The following is a 17067-nucleotide window of genomic DNA, read 5'->3' as shown; positions in this document are numbered from 1 at the left end:
CATGGCCTATGGAGGTTCCCAGGCTAGGGGTCTAATCCGAGCTGTAGCCGCTGACCTATGCCAGAGCCACAGCAACACCAGATCCAAGCCGAGCCTGCAACCTACACCACAGCTCATGGCAACGCCAGATCCTTAACCCACTGAGCGAGGCCAGGGATGGAACCCTCAACCTCATGGTTCCTAGTTGGATTCGCTAACCACTGAGCCACGACGGGAACTCCCAGAAGCGGGTTTTTTAAAAATGGTCTCTAGGGAGTTCCTGTCGTGGCTCAGCTGAAATGAATCTGACTAGCATCCATGAGGACACAGGTTCTATCCCTGGCCTCGCTCAGTGGGTTAAGGATCTGGCACTTCCGTGAGCTGTGGTATAGGTTGCAGACATGGCTCAGATCCCGTGTTGCTGTGGCTGTGGTGTAGGCTGGCAGCTGCAGCTCTGATTCAACCCCTAGCCTGGGAACCTCCATATGCCACGGGTGTGGCTCTAAAAAACGCAAAAAGACAAAAAAATTAAAAATAAAAATAAAAATAAAGATGGTCTCTGAGACACTAGAGGTACCCCGGAACCTAGGCACTAACTCACACACACTCATGTCCGAGGAAAGCTTCTCAGGCCTCCTTCAAAACCTATTTTACTGTGGTCACAACCCTAAGAAACTTGACCACTGCTTTCCTAGCCTACAGCAAGTTCAAAGCTTCAACTTAGAAGAGGAGATGCAGAGAGGAAAGCATGCTGATGACTATTTGACAGAGACAGAAAAGTTCAAATAATTCTCAAAAATGTATACGGGAGGGAGTTCCCTTGTGGCATAGTGGGTTAAGGACCTGGCATTGTCACTGCAGCAGCCCAGGTTGCTGGTGTGTGTGGGTTTGACCTCTGGCCTGAGAACTTCCACATGCCACCCGTGAAGCCAAAAAAAAAAAACCAAAAAACAAAAGACAAAAAACATATATGGGCATATACGAGGGCAGCAGAGCAGGGCGGCCCACTGTCAGAACCACAGAGGCACACCCCCCTGCTGTGGCAGAGCTGCAATCCCCTCTGACTGGAGGGAGCTTGACCCTGTGGCCCCCTTGTGGGGGAGCCACGTCACGTAGGGCCTGTAGGCTATCGTGGCACTTGGCTTATCCTCTGTGTGAGACAGGGAGCCCTTGGAGGGTTTTGCGCTCAGCAGTGACTTGAATCTTATTTGTAAAAGATCCCTCCAGCTGCGGTGTTGAGAAGGATGGGGACCAGCAAAAGCAGGGAACTCCATTTGGATGAACTGCTTTCCCAGCACTCTCCTGCCCTCGGTGGGAGCTGACCTCTTCCTCCCTTGTTCCTCGCGCTTCCAGGACACTGCTTACAGTTTAATCACTTGTTTGCTAGTCTGTCTTCCTCCGGGCTGATGTATGCATAACACCTGGTCTAAAACAGGTGTCCACAAGGGTTGTGACAAGCAAGTTGGCTACAGTGGAAATCACAGCTGGAAGGTGGTACATTGTTCAGGGTTTTTGGATTGCAAGCAACAGAAGCCAACTCTGGCTGTCTTAAGGAAAAGAAAGCTTGGGAGATGCCCAGAATCCACAGGAAACCTGGAGAGCTGGGCTTGGAAGAAGTACAAGAAGCAGAAAAGAAGTTCCTTGGCAGTTAGGTTATGCTGCTGGGATGAATACACCAACTGTCTCTCCCAACCTTGTTTCAAAGTCCTGGGACGGGGTCTGACCCGCAGGACTTGGGTAGCATTTCCAGGCTTTGGTCTCACTGGAGCAGAGAGAGCAAGAATGATGGGTGAGAAAACCTCCAGATGCCCCTTTGGTTTCCAGGAGGGTAGGGCAAGGTTCCCTGATTCAGTGTCTCAGCAAGGCTGTGCTGGGGGTTGGGTGGGAGTTGGGGGGAGGTCATGGGAAAGGAAACCAGAGAGCTGTTGGGGAAACAAATGCTGAGGGGCCAGGAGCCAGCCAATGTCCACTGCAGTTTCCCAGGGCTGGAAAAGCACAGAGGCATGAGCTGTGGCCTGTGGCCTGTGAAAGAGATACATCTTCCTCACCTTTGCACCTGCTGGTGCTCAGCCCAGCACTTGGTACTCGTTAGGTGCTCACTAATGTTTATCCATTGAGTGAATGGATGAAATGGGCAGCTACGGAAGCCCACGAGCTTTTAGAGTTTCTTGAAACATCAACTTTGTGAATAAAATAGGATGAGACAGCCTCAATGAAGAGATTTACCAAAAAAAAAAAACAAAAACAAAACCTATCTCAGGGGACAAATTGTAGCCCTGTTCCTTCTGGCCCAACTCAAAGTCCCTGTCACTACAGCTTCAAGCAGGATTAGCATTTATTTAAAGCAATTGACCCCACGCAGCCCTGGCTGATTGCATGGGGCAGCAGTGGGTGGGCCAGCCTCCAGAACTTCTCAGAAGCCCATGGATCTGGCCCCGACACTGTGTCCAGGCATCGGGCTTGGCAGTATCAGGGGAAGAACCAAGTAGGAAGTTTTAATTGTGTGTGCCATGAAGTTGGTGTCTTCCAAGGAAATCCACTGGGCTGCCACCAAGAAGTGTCCCCTTCCAGGTCTAGGGGGCTGGCTGTAGGGCCAGCCTGGAGGCCACCCAGGCCAGATAGCTCCTGGGCCCAGGACATGACAGAAGTGCCACACATGCCCCCAGGGGTGAGAGGGAAGAGGAGGCTGCACCCTGAGCCCTCAGCCCAGCGGCCTTCAAAAGAGCAGAAACACACTTTCAGGTTCCCCAAGGAAGTTCTTTTTCCTCATCCATAAAAAGAGGATATTAAGAGCTCCCCCTATGATGCAGTGGGTTAAGAATTGGGACTGCAACAGCTGAGGTTGCTGCAGAGGCATGAGTTCCACCCCTAGCCTGGAGAAGTGGGTTAAAGGATCTATTGTTGCCACAGCTGTGGCTTGGATTCAATCCCTGGCCCAGGAACTTTCATAGGTCACGGGGGCAGCCATTAAAAAAAAAAAATGGGGGGAGTTCCTATTGTGATGCGGTGGAAACAAATCCAACTAGTATCCATGAAGATGCAGGTTTGATCTCTGGCCTCGCTCAGTGGGTGGGGGATCCGGCATGGCTGTGAGCTGTGGCGTAGGCTGGCAGCTGTAACTCCGATTAGACCCCTTGCTTGGAAACTTCCATGGGCCGCAGGTGTGGCCCAAAAAGCAAAAAAAAAATTTTTTTTAGAAATGAGGATAATATCAGGAGATGGTGGTGAGATTAATGGGACAATGCGTGCGGTTCACTGTGAGTAGAGGTTCTCGTGGATGTTCTTCTCCCTGTATTGACCCTCTGTCCTTCCCATATTCGAGCAGTTCGACAGGTTATAGGTGAGTGGAGAGGGATGAGGAGGGCAGCAAAAGAAGGGAAAAATCTTTTTTAAGAGCCTTAGTCTTAGGAGAACTCAGCTCGTTTCTAAAAGGGATAAAAGGGGACAAGAAGGAGCTCCTGTCGTGGCGCAGTGGTTAACGAATCCAACTAGGAACCATGAGGTTGTGGGTTTGATCCCTGGCCTTGCTCAGTGGGTTAAGGATCCAGCGTTGCTGTGAGCTGTGGTGTAGGTCACAGACATGGCTCAGATCCCGCTTTGCTGTGGCTCTGGCGTAGGCTGGTGGCTACAGCTCCGATTTGACCCCAGCCTGGGAACCTCCATATGCCGTGAGAGTGGCCGAAGAAATGCCAAAAAGACAAAAAAAAAAAGTGGGGGAAAAAATGTAATTGTAATGTATACATGTAAGGATAACCTGACCCTCTTGCTGTACACTGGGAAAATAAAAAAAAAAGGGGGGACAAGAAGATCCATGCAAATGTCCAGGACACCTCAGCCGGAGCAGTGGGGAGAGGGCCCCTGGCCAGAATCAGGAGGAGGATCCCCTGTTCTGGAGAAGAATGGCACTGGCCCCAGAGCAGCTCTCTGGAGGCAGAGGGAGCCTGAAGGGAATGGTTTGAAGATGCCTTTGGGCTGTAACTGTGACTGCGACCCTGAGGGTCCTGAACGATTGAGGTGGGAGACCGTGGGGTGGTGGGTGGGGTGCTGGGCACAGCTTTTAAAAGAATGACAGAGACATTGAGGATAAAACTGGTTAGAACCCATCAGGCCCAAGATGGCAGAAGAGTCCACTTCCCGTAGGCCTTGTGCCTCAAGAGATGTTCACTGCAATGCATTAGCTAAATGACACACCCTCAGGCACCACGACAGTTCCAAGGCCAACCATTAAAAGGGCAAAAAGCAGGTAGTGGTCCAATCCCTGCAATACCTGCCCCTTCCAGGAAATTGTTGGACTAATCCTCCTACTTGTTACCCTGTGAAATTACCCAGCCCATAAACACTCACCACCTTCTGAGATGACTGAATTCTGCCCCTGGAATGTGTCGCTCTGCTTTCACATTATGATGGCTCATTTTTTTTGTTTTTGTTTTGGTTTTTTTTTTTTTGCCTGCACCCGTGACATGTGGAAGATCCCAGGGCTGGGATTGAACTCTGTGCAAGAGAACTTCCACTATGGCTCCTTCTTGAATTCTTGCCTTCGCGAAGCCAAGGGCCCTCCCAGGCACTCCGCCAAGACCTGGGTCGCGACCATCCTCTCAGGCCCCGTTTTCCTGCAACATCTTTACAAAGGAAGAGGAGGAGGGTGACCCTTTTCCTTTGATGATAAAAATGTAGCTCGCTTCTGCGGGCAGAGACCTCTTGCCTGCCTGTCTGTATCCTTCACACACTCCTATATTAATAATCTACTTCTTACCGATCACTTGGCCTCTTGCTGAACTCCTTCTGTGCGGAGACGTAAGGAACCTGAACTTCATTAAGTCCGGGGATGACTTGTGCAGGTTCAGTTGGAAGATTGTGGGCTTGAGTCCTATGTGAGGTTCGACTGGGTTGCAGTTCCATCCGGGGCGTGTGATCAGACTGGGGGTAAGGGCAGCCTCAGAAATGACTTGGGGATTACTACACAAACCAAAGGCCATCCTCCTAGCACGCACCGTTGCATTTCCACCTCAAAATTCCTGGAAGACGTGATGTATTTTTTTGCCACCAGCCTGATGGAAAAGAGGCTGAGAAACGAGGCATGGTTACAGAAAACAGAAAGGTCTCCGCTTCGGCCCTCTAATGTGCCTGGCAACCCGGGGAGACCCGGGCTGTGGGTCTGAAGCCTGGAGCCCAGAAGACGGGCTGCGCATGCTCTCTCCATCTCGGCCACCCCCTGGCTTCGGACCTCTGCGCATGCTCTCTCTGTCCCTCCTGCCACTCTCTTCCGAGCCTCTGGACTTGGTGCTCTCCTCGCCGCCCTCTCCAGGCCCCATCTGTTCCGCGGTTACTTCCCAACCTTGGCTTCCTCTGGAGGGTGGAGCCACGTTTTATGACCTCTGTAATACATTGTGGACTGTTTGCTTCTTCCTCTGGGTTATTTAGGTTCTTGCAGGGGCTGGGGGGAGGGCAGTGACAAAGGAAGGGGCAGGCTGATCTTTGGAGGCTCCCTGTACCCCTCAACCCAGCCCTCAACAGGGAGATGTGGCCTGATCCCAAGACTTGGCAAGGCAGCCACAGATATTTGCAGAGTGACAAAAGGAGAGGAGGAGCCTAAGAAGAAAACGGCTTTCACACATGAAAATGCCTGGAAAAGTTTTCCAGACTCATTATTCTTTTCGGGTAATTTTCAAGGCCAAAAGAGCCTGGGGCTTAAGGCTCCCAGAGGTGACTCAAGTGGTCCAGCGGACATGCAGAAGCTTCTTCCCTGCAGAGTGTGTGTGTGTGTGTCCTAGGATTTAGCCATCCCCTAAATCCAACCACTTCTTTTCTGGAATGTGGAAACGGAGGCCTTAGGGACATGACTTGCCTGAGGTCATGCCATTCTACAGAGATAAAGGAGGAAATGGCCCAGGACTTTGAAACTAAAACAGTCTCGCCTGCACCCCAGCACCGGCCCCTCCAGCTTCGTGGAGGTCACTCTCATGATGGCACAGCCACTCAATGAAGATGGCATCGTTGGCCTGCCCAGCACTGGTCCTCACGTGGGGCTGGGCCCTGGGCTTTGTAGTTTACATAGGTTATGTCATTCCACATACTCTTCGCCATCCTTTTCCAAAAGAGGCTTTTTTTTTTTTTTTTTTTTTTGTCTTTTTGCCATTTCTTGGGCTGCTCCCGCGGCATATGGAGGTTCCCAGGCTAGGGGTCTAATCGGAGCTGTAGCTGCCAGCCTATGCCAGAGCCACAGCAACGCAGGATCCTAGCCGCGTCTGCGACCTACACCACAGCTCACAGCAACGCCGGATCCTTAACCCACTGAGCAAGTCCAGGGATCGAACCTGCAACCTCATGGTTCCTAGCTGGATTTGTTAACCACTGCGCCACGATGGGAACTCCCCCAAAGAGGCATTTTAACCAATATTTCAGAGGAGGAAACTGAAGCCAGGTGTGTTTTATTTCCTACTGCCCCATGATGGTCCAGTTTATATCGTCATAACTGACAATTGGAGCACATGCTATGTGCCCGGTACTTTCTAAACATTTCACAGAGGTTAGCTCATTTTGTCCTCATCGTGGCAGCTATTATGACTAGCCCCATGTTACAAATGAGGTCCCTAAGACACAGGGTTTAAATAATTCGCTCAAGGTTAAGAAAAAAAAAAAAAAAAAAAGCAAATGGAGGAGTCAGAAATCCAACGTGCAATGAGGTAGGGGAAGTGATGTGGGGAAGGGAAGAAAGCCACTGCAGTCTGCACTCATGAACAAGTGACCGCTGTGGGCAAGTGGGTCACCGCCACCCAGGACCCTCTGAGGGGCTGCATAGAACACGCATCAGGAGTCAGAAGAGGGGTAAGGATGCTCCTCAGTGATGGGGGGGCTGTCACACCTGGAATGTTGGCAACTCCTTAGTACCTCTGAGCTGCCCCCATGTGGCTCCACTTTCAGGGAATGTCCTGAAGCACAGATGCAAGAAGCTCCCTTCGCTAAAAAAAAAAAAAAAAAAAAATGTTTAAAAAGAAAAAAATCGGAGTTCCCGTCATGGCACAGTGGTTATTGAATCTGACTAGGAACCATGAGGTTGCAGGTTCAGTCCCTGCCCTTGCTCAGTGGGTTAACCATCTGGCGTTGCCGTGAGCTGTGGTGTAGGTTGCAGACACGGCTCAGATCCTGCATTGCTGTGGCTCTGGCGTAGGCTGGTAGCTACGGCTCTGATTAGAACCCTAGCCTGGGAACCTCCATATGCCACGGGAGCGGCCCAAGAAATAGCAAAAAAAAAAAAAAAAAAGACAAAAAAAAAAATCTACCTTTGTAAGTCTACTATCTGCGGGTGAGTCCAGGGAACACCAAGTAGGCAGTTTCTGCTACCGTGAATTAAGCCCAACACATGGGTGCTCAACAAACACATGCCTTTCCCTACTCTCTACAGGCCCCCCCCTTTTTTTTAACCCACGGAAAATCAATAACATTGATATCATTCCTGGAAATCAATAAAATTGATATCATTAAGTGTATATCAAAATGTGATTTGTGGAGTTCCCGTTGCGGCACAGCGGAAACAAATCCGACTAGTATCCACAAGGATACGGATTCAATCCCTGGCCTCCCTCAGTGGGTTGGGGATCCAGCATTGCCGTGAGCTGCGGGGTAGGTGGCAGATTTGGCTCAGATTCCACGTTGCTGTGGCTGAGGTGTAGATCGGCAGCTGCAGCTCCAATTTGACCCCTAGCCTGGGAACTTCCATATGCCACAGGTGCGGCCCTAAAAAGCAAAAAAGAAAAGAAGAGAAATACGTCCCATCCAGTTTTCATGTGTCGATGTTTTACTCAAGACTGCATTTTTAGCTGGATCTTAAAGAATATGAATATGTTCTAAATTCATGATCAGTGGTCTAATACATTAAAAAAAAAAAGAATTCTGGGAGTTCCCTGGTGGCCTGTTGGGTTAAGTATCTGTCATTGGCACTCCTGTGGCACAAATTCAGTCCCTGGCTGGGAACTTCCGCATGACCTGGGTTTGGGAAAGGAAAGAAAAAGAGAAGAAAGGAAAAAAAGAAAGAGAGAAAAGAAAGAGAAAGGGAAGGAGGAAGAAAGGAAGGAAGGCGGGAAGGAGGGAGGGAGAGAGAGAGAAACAAACAAACAAAAAAATTAGGGAAATCTTTGCCTGATACTCAGATGGAAACAGTTCTGTAAGCAGAAAGCAAAGGGGGAAAGAATAACGCAAACATCAAAAGTTGAGATCACATAGAAAAGTATCAATTTAAAAAAAGTGTATGTGCCCAAAAAATCACCAAAACCCAAATCGAGGTAAATTCTAAGCTTAGAAAAATATTTGCAACACATGGCAGATTCAATGTGTGCAAGAAAATCAGTAAGAGAAAAAAGAAAAAGAAAATGGACAGGAGATGTGAATAATCCACTCACAAAAGGGGAACCACAGATGTTCGCATCTATTTTTAAAATGCAGCAGACACGTGATCTCAGGGATGCGGAAAGCAGGAACCCAAGCCAGGCTTTCACCAGAAAAGGGCGGTGGCCCCCTCCATGCTCCCTGACAGGCCTGCCCAGGGAGCGGGCTTGGGTGTGCCCAAGCTTGCCCTTTACCCAGGCTCTGGGAGACAATTCCATCCTTTGTTGAGGCTTCACCCAGAACTTAGCCAAGCCCTCAGGGAGGTGGTGACCCGCCTCCCTCTTTACCAGGGCAGCCTGGCTCCGGGGATCGGGATCGTAGGGCCAGCTCGGAGGGAGTTGGGCCAGGTCCCCAGGGCCGCGGCCACCGGGGGGCGGTGCTGTCCAAGGGACGTGCCAGCCTCCGGCCAGCGCAGGCACAGCAAAGGCCCCTTTCTTCTCAGGGAGATGAGTCACAGGAGTCAAGGCCCCAGTCAGAAACGCCGCGGATCCAAGACGAAGGCGGAGGAGAGCCGGGGGCCGCAGGGCGGCGCTTGGGAGTCGCCCCGGGCGCCTGCTCTGGCCGCATCTGCTGCTCCTGGGGCGAGGCCGGAGCGCCGGGAAACTGGGTCAGGCCAGTGGCCTAGTTTGCTGTTGAGCATCAGTCAGCCTGTGGCAGGATGTGAATGGGACCGGGCATCTCCATTTCCTTCCTGGCTCACTCATGTGACACATATCTGAGGAGTCCCTAAGTGCCAGGCAGGTCAGGAGACATTCTGACAGGCAGTTTCTAGGGCACTTCTAAAGCCTGGACCACAGGAGTTCAGAATGTGTGATCTCAGGCTCCTGGAGACGCTGGACAGGTCCCCAAATCACCGGTCTCCCCATTACATCTCAAGTTCAGCTGCCCAACATCTCATCCTGGCACTGGATTGCCTTGGGCTCCACCTCTCCGACTGCCTGCCGGGGGATGTTCTCACTCTAACCCCCTGCCCCTACACACACCGCACATCCTACTCATTGGGGCCTGGGTTTGTATCCCAGGCTGCTGCCGCCACTCACCCCCCAAGCCCGACCAAGCCCATCCAGTCTTCTTTCTGCTTCTGGATCTGCCCTGGGATGTCTGCAGACTGCACCTGAAGCATATGCAAGTTCCCAGGCTAGGGCTCAGATCAAACTACAGCTGCCAGCTACCCCACAGCCACAGCAAAACTGGATCTGAGACGCATCTGGGAACTCTGCAGGTTGCAGCAATGCCAGATCCTTAACCCACTGAATGAGGCTTAGGGATTGAACCTGCAACCTCATGGACACTATGTCAGGTTCTTAACCCACTGAGCCACAAAGGAAATTCCAAAAAGCCTTTCTTTCCTTTTATTTTATTTTATTTATTTGCTTTTTATGGCTGCACCCGGGACATATGGAGGTTCCCAGGCTAGGGATCCAACTGGCTATAGCTGCCGCCCTACAGCAACGCAGGATTAGAGCCGCGTCTGCAACCTACACCACAGCTCACCGCAACGTCAGATCCTTAATTCCCTGAGGGAGGCCAGGGATCGAATCGCAACTTCATGGTTCCCAGTTGGATTCGTTTCACTATGACTGGATCTTCCGGAACTCCCCCCAAAGCTTTCTTGATCTCTCCCTTCAATCTTTCAGTCACTGAAAGTCTTCTGTCTCACGGCGCTTGCTCTGCCCATGGGCAGGCACTACTGCTAAGGAGCAAGCCTGGCGATGCGTACCTGCTCTGCAGAAGGGGACCAGAGAGTGTGCTTTGAAGTGGAAGAGGCAGCGGGGTAGGGAGGGCACGGGAAGGACAGCAACACCGCCCCACATGGTTTCCCAGCATCCTCCTGGTTTCCCGGCAGCCTCCGTGCTTTCCCAGCGGCCTCCGTGCGCTCTGGCACTCTGCCCCTCCTGTGGAGGGTCCCGGTTGCTGTGGGGACTCCTGGGGAGTGAAAGCAAACAGCCCCTCACTTTCCCAGTCTGGGCTCTTCTGCCGACTTCACCTTATCTTGATAAGTTGAGTGGAGTAAAATTTAAAAGGTTTGAACCAGATCAGTGGTCTTCAGCTGGGAACATACTTCTGTGCGGCCTGTGGTAACTGAAGAAAAAAATGCACAACTTAAAAGTTGAGACTTATGTTCTTTCGCGGACATTCTGAGGACTCGAGCCGCGGAGGCCGTCTCTCAGAGCACTCGGAGGGCCGGCTCCTGAGAGGTAAGGAGGAAGCCAAGGAATACGGGCGGTTTTGCCACAAAGACCAGGTAGTCGGAACTTCAAAAGATTGCTGTTGGAGTTTCCGTCATGGCTCAGCGGAAAACGAATCTGACTAGTATCCGTGAGGACTCAGGTTCGATCTCTGGCCTTGCTCAGTGGGTTAAGGATCAGCCGTTGCAGAGAGCTGTGGTGTAGGTCGCAGACGCGGCTAGTATCCCGCTTGGCTGTGGCTGTGGCCGTGGCCGTGGCCGTGGCTGTGGCCGGCAGCTACAGCTCCCATTAGACCCCTAGCCTGGAAACCTCCCCATGCCGTGGATGCAGCCCTAAAAAAAAAAAAAAAAAAAAAAAAAAGTTTGCTGTTAATTAAAGAAAGGAGTTTAGAGCTTTACTCTCTTTCCCTTCCTTTTCTTTTTAGCTAAAAAAAAAAAAACAAAGAAAAAAGGAAAATAAACACTTATATTGTGCGATATGCCGGGCCCCATTCTGGTCTTAGTTCTTCTAATTCTCATCACAACCCTCTGAGGATGTAAACTCCTATTATCTACATTTTACAGCCAAACTGAGGCACAGAGAGCCTCGGTTCCTGCCTGAGGTCCCACAGCTAGTTAGAGAGATCAGGGGTATCCACCCTGGCAGTTTGGCTGCAGGCTTTGCTGTCAGCCAGCTGGGTTGCTTCCAGTGATAAACTCAGCAAAAAAGGCCCTGAATAGCGATCATGCCTGTGGCCCATTATAGCAATTATGAGGTCTTTTTCCTTAGCTGTTTAATTTTGCAGGTTTGTTTTTGTCTGCTTTTTATTTTTTAAAATTTAATCTATTTATTTTTTAGGGCCACACCTGGGGCACATGGAAGTTCCCAGGCTAGGGGTCCAATTGGAGCTACAGCTGCCAGCCTCCACCACAGCCACAGCAATGCGGGATCCTTAACCCACTGAGTGAGGCCAGGGATTGAACCTGCATCCTCATGGATCCCAGTCGGGTTCATTAACCATTGACCCACGAAGGGAACTCCTGCTTTTTATTTTTATTTTTATTTTTTGCCATGCCCACAGCATGTTGAAGTTCCCCAGGCCAGGGATTGAACCCACATCACAGCAGTGACAACACCAGGTCCTTAACCACTAGGCCACCAGGGAGCTCCCTTGTCTGTTTTTTAGACTGGGATTTTTTGAGGGCAGGAGCTGTGTCTTGGTTTCCCCAGTGCCAGCATGGTCTGGCATATGGCAAATGCTGAAGACACACTGAGTGAGTGAATGAGTAAAAGAATCCAAGAAGGAAGGCAGGAATGAATGAATGAGTGTGTGGTTGACAGGTGCTGAGATAGAGGGAGGCACAGGATGTCAAGGAAGCCATGATGGACAGCCACTGCTTGGGCAGAGGCAGGAATCAGGCCTGACAGGGACTATCAGTCTCTTATTTTTTTGTCTTTTTAGGGCTGCACCGACGGCATATGGAGGTTCCCAGCTAAGAGTCAAATTGGAGCCACAGCTGCCAGCCTACACCACAGCCACAGCAACGCCAGAATGGAGCCTGGTTTGTGACCTACACCACAGCTCACGGCAATGCCGGATCTTTAACCCACTGAGTGAGGCCATGGATCAAACCCTTGTCCTCGTGAATAATAGTGGGGTTACCACTGAGCCATAACAGCAACTCCTATCAGTCTCTTCTGATAGTCCCTGCCCATAGCCTGAGTATCTGGGGCCGCAGCCTCCCCTCTTACTCCCACACCCCGACCCACAGACTCTCTGCCTTCCCCTCCAGTGAAAGGAGGCTCCTCCCTGGGCTCCAGGGCTTGTGTCTTGGGGGGCAGGCAGCCAAGTTCCACTTCTCTGCCTGTGGTCCCAACCCTCCCAGATCATCTGACTGCTCACTGGAGGCCCACAGTGGGGTGTGGCTGCGTTTAAGACCTTTGGCATTTCTTTTAGGAAAACAAAACAAAACTAAAGTAAAAACAAAGTTCCCGCTGTGGCAGGATGGGTTAAAGATCCAGCGCTGCTGCAGCTGGGACAAAGGTCACAGATGCGGCTCAGATTCAGTCCCTGGCCCAAGAAAGAAAGAAAGAAGGACGGAAGGAAGGGGAAAAAACCTAAAAACCAAACCGTCGCAGAACACACTAAAAAATTCTCTCATTTGCCTCCTGGGGGAAGGGGATGATCATAAACACCCAAGGTCCCTACTGCTGTGGACGTGTGCTCTTTTAGGCATAATAATAAAAGACTAGGCCCCACACTAAATGCTTTTGGGGCTTGCTCTCAATTAATCCCAATAATCCTGGGTTTAGGTACTACAATGAGTCTAATTTCACAGATTGGGAAAAGGAGGTTCAGAGAGGCTAAGGGACTTGCCCCAGGTTACACAACTACAGAGTACTTAATGCAAAGATTGCAAGTTATTTCTCGACTCTGAAGCTTATGATCTTATAGGTATCTAACCAGACTCTTCCTTGGCCTTGTCTGAGGATATGTCAATGTCCGTGGCCTTTCAGTAATTTTTTGTGCCAAAAACAGGCCAAAGTGAACCACTTTCTATAGAAAAGTCCCGGATGGACACTCCACATCTCTCTCTCTCTGCCCTCTCCCCTACGCCCTCAGTTGCAAAATGAGATACCATGCATGGGATCTTCTATGTTATTTCTGGGAGAAGGAATAGTATGCATTGTCATTTTTGTATTTTTTCCATATAGCTTGACTTTAAGAAATCATGAGCATTTATCTTTCAAAACAATGAAGTCATGAAGACATTACTTTAAAAATATGTGTGGAGGGAGTTCTTGTCGTGGCTCAGTGGTTAAAAAAACCCACCATTATCCACGAGGACTTGGGTTTGATCCCTGGCCTTGCTCAGTGGATTAAGGATCTGGTGTTGCCGTGAACTGTGGTGTAGGTCACAGACACAGCTCAGAGCTGCTGTGGCTGTGGCGTAGGCTGGCAGCTGTAGCTCCAATTCGACCCCCTAACCTGGCAAACTCCATACACCATGGGTGTGGCCCTAAAAAGACCAAAACATTTTTTTAATTAAAAATAAATATATGTGATTAACCTATTTTGCTCTGCCTGCCTGAAAGCTCAAAATTGAACTTTGTGCTCAATTGCATATTGAGTGTTTTTACCATTTCCCCCCACTCAGGGCCTGGAGTCAGAAAGCCTGGGTCTGAATCCTGACTCTGCCATTTACTATCAGTTTTGGTAAGTTAGTGAACCTCTCTATACTTTAGTTTCTTGATTTATAAAGGGGGGGGGGTGAGAATATCTGCTTCATTAGGTTATGGTGATTAAATTATACTGGTTACTCATCTAGGACAATGCTTGGATCATAGTAAAAGTCTATAAATGTTAGCTATTTTGCGATTTTATTAGATTTTCATTGACTGAATTTCATTGTCAAGCCATTTTTCAGGAAGGGCTCATGGATCCCTTCACTTCCCTATGTCTCACCCTTCAGTTACCATCTGTTTTTGGTGTCTTCTACTCCTGACATTTCTATAACACCCCATGGGACCTTTTAATTGTATATAAATTCCACTGTTTTGTGTTTCATCAAACCCTGGATGCCACTGATTGTAATCTGTACCATTAGTATGTCCACTTAAGAAAGAAAATTTTTGAAGACAGGATTGATTCTAAAATACATCCCACTTCCAGAGATGTTCGAAAGTGGAGGGATAGAAGTATAGTTTTTAATCCATGAATATGGTAAGAATGATCTGATCCTTTATTCTTGACTTGGGCGCTCCTTGGCTGGGAACTGTCTCTGTTCCTTCGGTGGCATCAGTATCAGTTGACTGGGTAACTCTTCCACCTGGCCCAGTGCCACCTTGGGTCAGTTCCAGGCAAGCCCATCTAAGCTTGTCCACACACACAGCTGGTGTAAAGGGCTTAGGTTTCCCCTGGATGTGGCAGTTTGTAACCTGACCTGATGTTCATCTTTAAAGCCAGTGGCTCTGAGGTCAGCTGACTTTCTCACCTTCAGTGACTGCTTTGGGGCTTCCTGCTTCAGCTTAAGTTGAATCGTTTGAGATAAGTTCCTAAGGAGAGTCATGTGGAGGGAAAAACAAATGGAATATCCAGTGTAATTTTCCCAGGCATTGGGCAAAGGACAGGGCTTAAGTCATTTTTTTTCTGTGTGGGTTTCAATCCCCAAATATTTGGAGTCATTCCTTCTAGTTACAAGATACAGTGAAAGGAGAAGTGTGTTGGGAAAGGTTGAACCTGACCTCAGGGCTAGCCCCGTGGCATGGGCAGACTCACAAAGGGACTAACTTGGGAGTCTGAGGTTGACTGAGTGCCTTTCCTAAAGTCTAGCACCCATTCAAGGCCATTTTGGAGAGAAACAGGACTCGAGACAGAGTAATTAGAAGTTAAGCCCTGGATGTTTTTTCTTAGCTCTATGACCTTGCAGAGTGAGTTGGTCTTTTTGAACCTCCACAACTATAATATAAAATGGGGATAATACTTCAAAATCCTTGGGAAGCACCAGGAATAGCAATGAGCACCACTGCCAGTGCTCAATAAATGGTAGTAAAACATGCTGAATGCCTGCCAGGTACCTGACGCTGCAGATACAAAATAAAAGCTTAACTCTACTCATGGAGGGGAGGCACTGTTACAGCTTTTTGTAAGTTCCCAGGCTTGGGGTCCAATCAGAGCTGCAGATGCCAGCCTATGCCACAGCCACAGACATGCAGAATCTGAGCCTCAACCTACACCGTAGCTCACAGCAACACCGGATCCTTAACCCACTAAGCGAGGCCAGGGATCAAACCCGTGTCCTCATGGATACTAGTCAGATCCTCTACCACTGAGCCACAAGGGGAATGCCCTGTTATAGCATTTTTAAATATCAAAGCTCCAGAAGCCACAGGCTGTTAAGCAGTTAGGCCAGAAATAATCCCAGTCTATCTTGAGATGCAGCCTTAGCCAGCATTTCCGCAAAGTCCTCTGGGCAGCCGGCCCTGGGGTGAGAAACTGGGTCAACCTGCTATATGAACATCCTCCTGATCTGAGGCCAAATGGGGCCAAGCCTAGAAGGCTGGGTCTTCGTCAGGTGTTGAACAGCGTGACCCGGTCTGAGGGAACTTCTTTCTCTGCCCAGCACAAGCTGAATGGGCTAGCGCTGGGCCTCTCATCCCAACTCCCAACACAGGAACTCCTGGAGGACAATTTTTAAAAAGACCCATTAGGAGTTAGAGTTGTGGCTCAGTGGTTATGAGGATGCGGGTTTGATTCCTGGCCCCGCTCAGTGGGTTAAGGAACCAGCATTGCTGTGGCTGTGTGTAGGCTGGCAGCTGCAGCTCCAAGTCCACCCCTAGCCTGGGAATTTCCATATGCCACAAGTGTGGACCTAAAAAACAGAAAACGACCAAACAAAAAACTCCCCAAATCACTATCATCATAATACTATAGATTTTCCTTTAGTATAGGAAATACAGGATTTACTCTGAGACCAGAAGAGCAACTTCTCTGTTATCACAAGTGGATAAAGTTCCTAGATTTCTATCATATCACTAAAAGAAAAACCACAAGGAATTTCTCTTGTGGCTGCAACAGCTTGGTTCACCCGCTGTGGCCCTGGCCTGGGAACTTCCACATGCCAACAGCAAGGCCAAAAAAAAAAAGAGAGAGAGAGAAAGCACAAAGATAATTATAGTTGCAGCCTCTAAAAAGGAAAATAATAGTTCTTCCAAACTGAACTAAATAGGTTTTCCTTCCCCAATCCTGCCCTCAATTTTTTTTTCCTCATCTCTCCTGTTAAACCTGTATAAATCAACTATAATGGAAAAAACAAAAATGATTTAAAAAAACCTATAAAAATGCAAGATCACAACCACACAAAGCAACCTAGACACCTGTAATTTAAATAGGTCACTGCACCTGATTCTGACCAGACATTTTGCTTTTGGCTGAAGGCAAGCAAAGAGCAAAGAGCAGATTGAGGTTGTTAACTGATCTTCGTTCCTGCCAAACATCTTACTATAAACATAAGCCATGGTTGTGATTTCTCCTGGCTGCACTTTATGGTTCACTACCAACAGCTCTCACTTCTGAGGGGAAAGGATTTTAAATCAAAAACCAGCATATTACAACTGATGCTTTATGATTTTTGAAACCAACATATAATCGTAAACCCCTATCACTCTAGACATTGCTTGTTTTATAATTTATACATCCTATAGTTAAGATGCATTGTCTTATTAGGCCAGAACCTGATCAGAATTACTTAGACAAAAATAAACCCACAAGGCTTCATTCTGATTAATCTGGAAGTTGGAGTCACTCTCCCTATGGCTTCTGGGTTGTGAGATAATGTTTTACTTCTCACACTTTGTGCTTTCTCATCCCTGTGCTGGCTGGCCAACAGCCAAGCCCTCTGGACTCATCAGACGCTGCCTCAACCCATAAGCATGCTGGAGTTGTAGTCCAGCCTTTTTTGGTCTTGCTGCCCCAAGAGCAGTGCAAACCAGTTGAATCCAACTTTACCTCAGTCACAAGCAGGCTGGAAATTTCAAG

This window comes from Sus scrofa, chromosome 12, assembly GCF_000003025.6.
Source record: "Sus scrofa isolate TJ Tabasco breed Duroc chromosome 12, Sscrofa11.1, whole genome shotgun sequence".
Classification (NCBI taxonomy): Eukaryota; Metazoa; Chordata; class Mammalia; order Artiodactyla; family Suidae; genus Sus; species Sus scrofa.
This window is presented reverse-complemented; position numbering follows the sequence as displayed.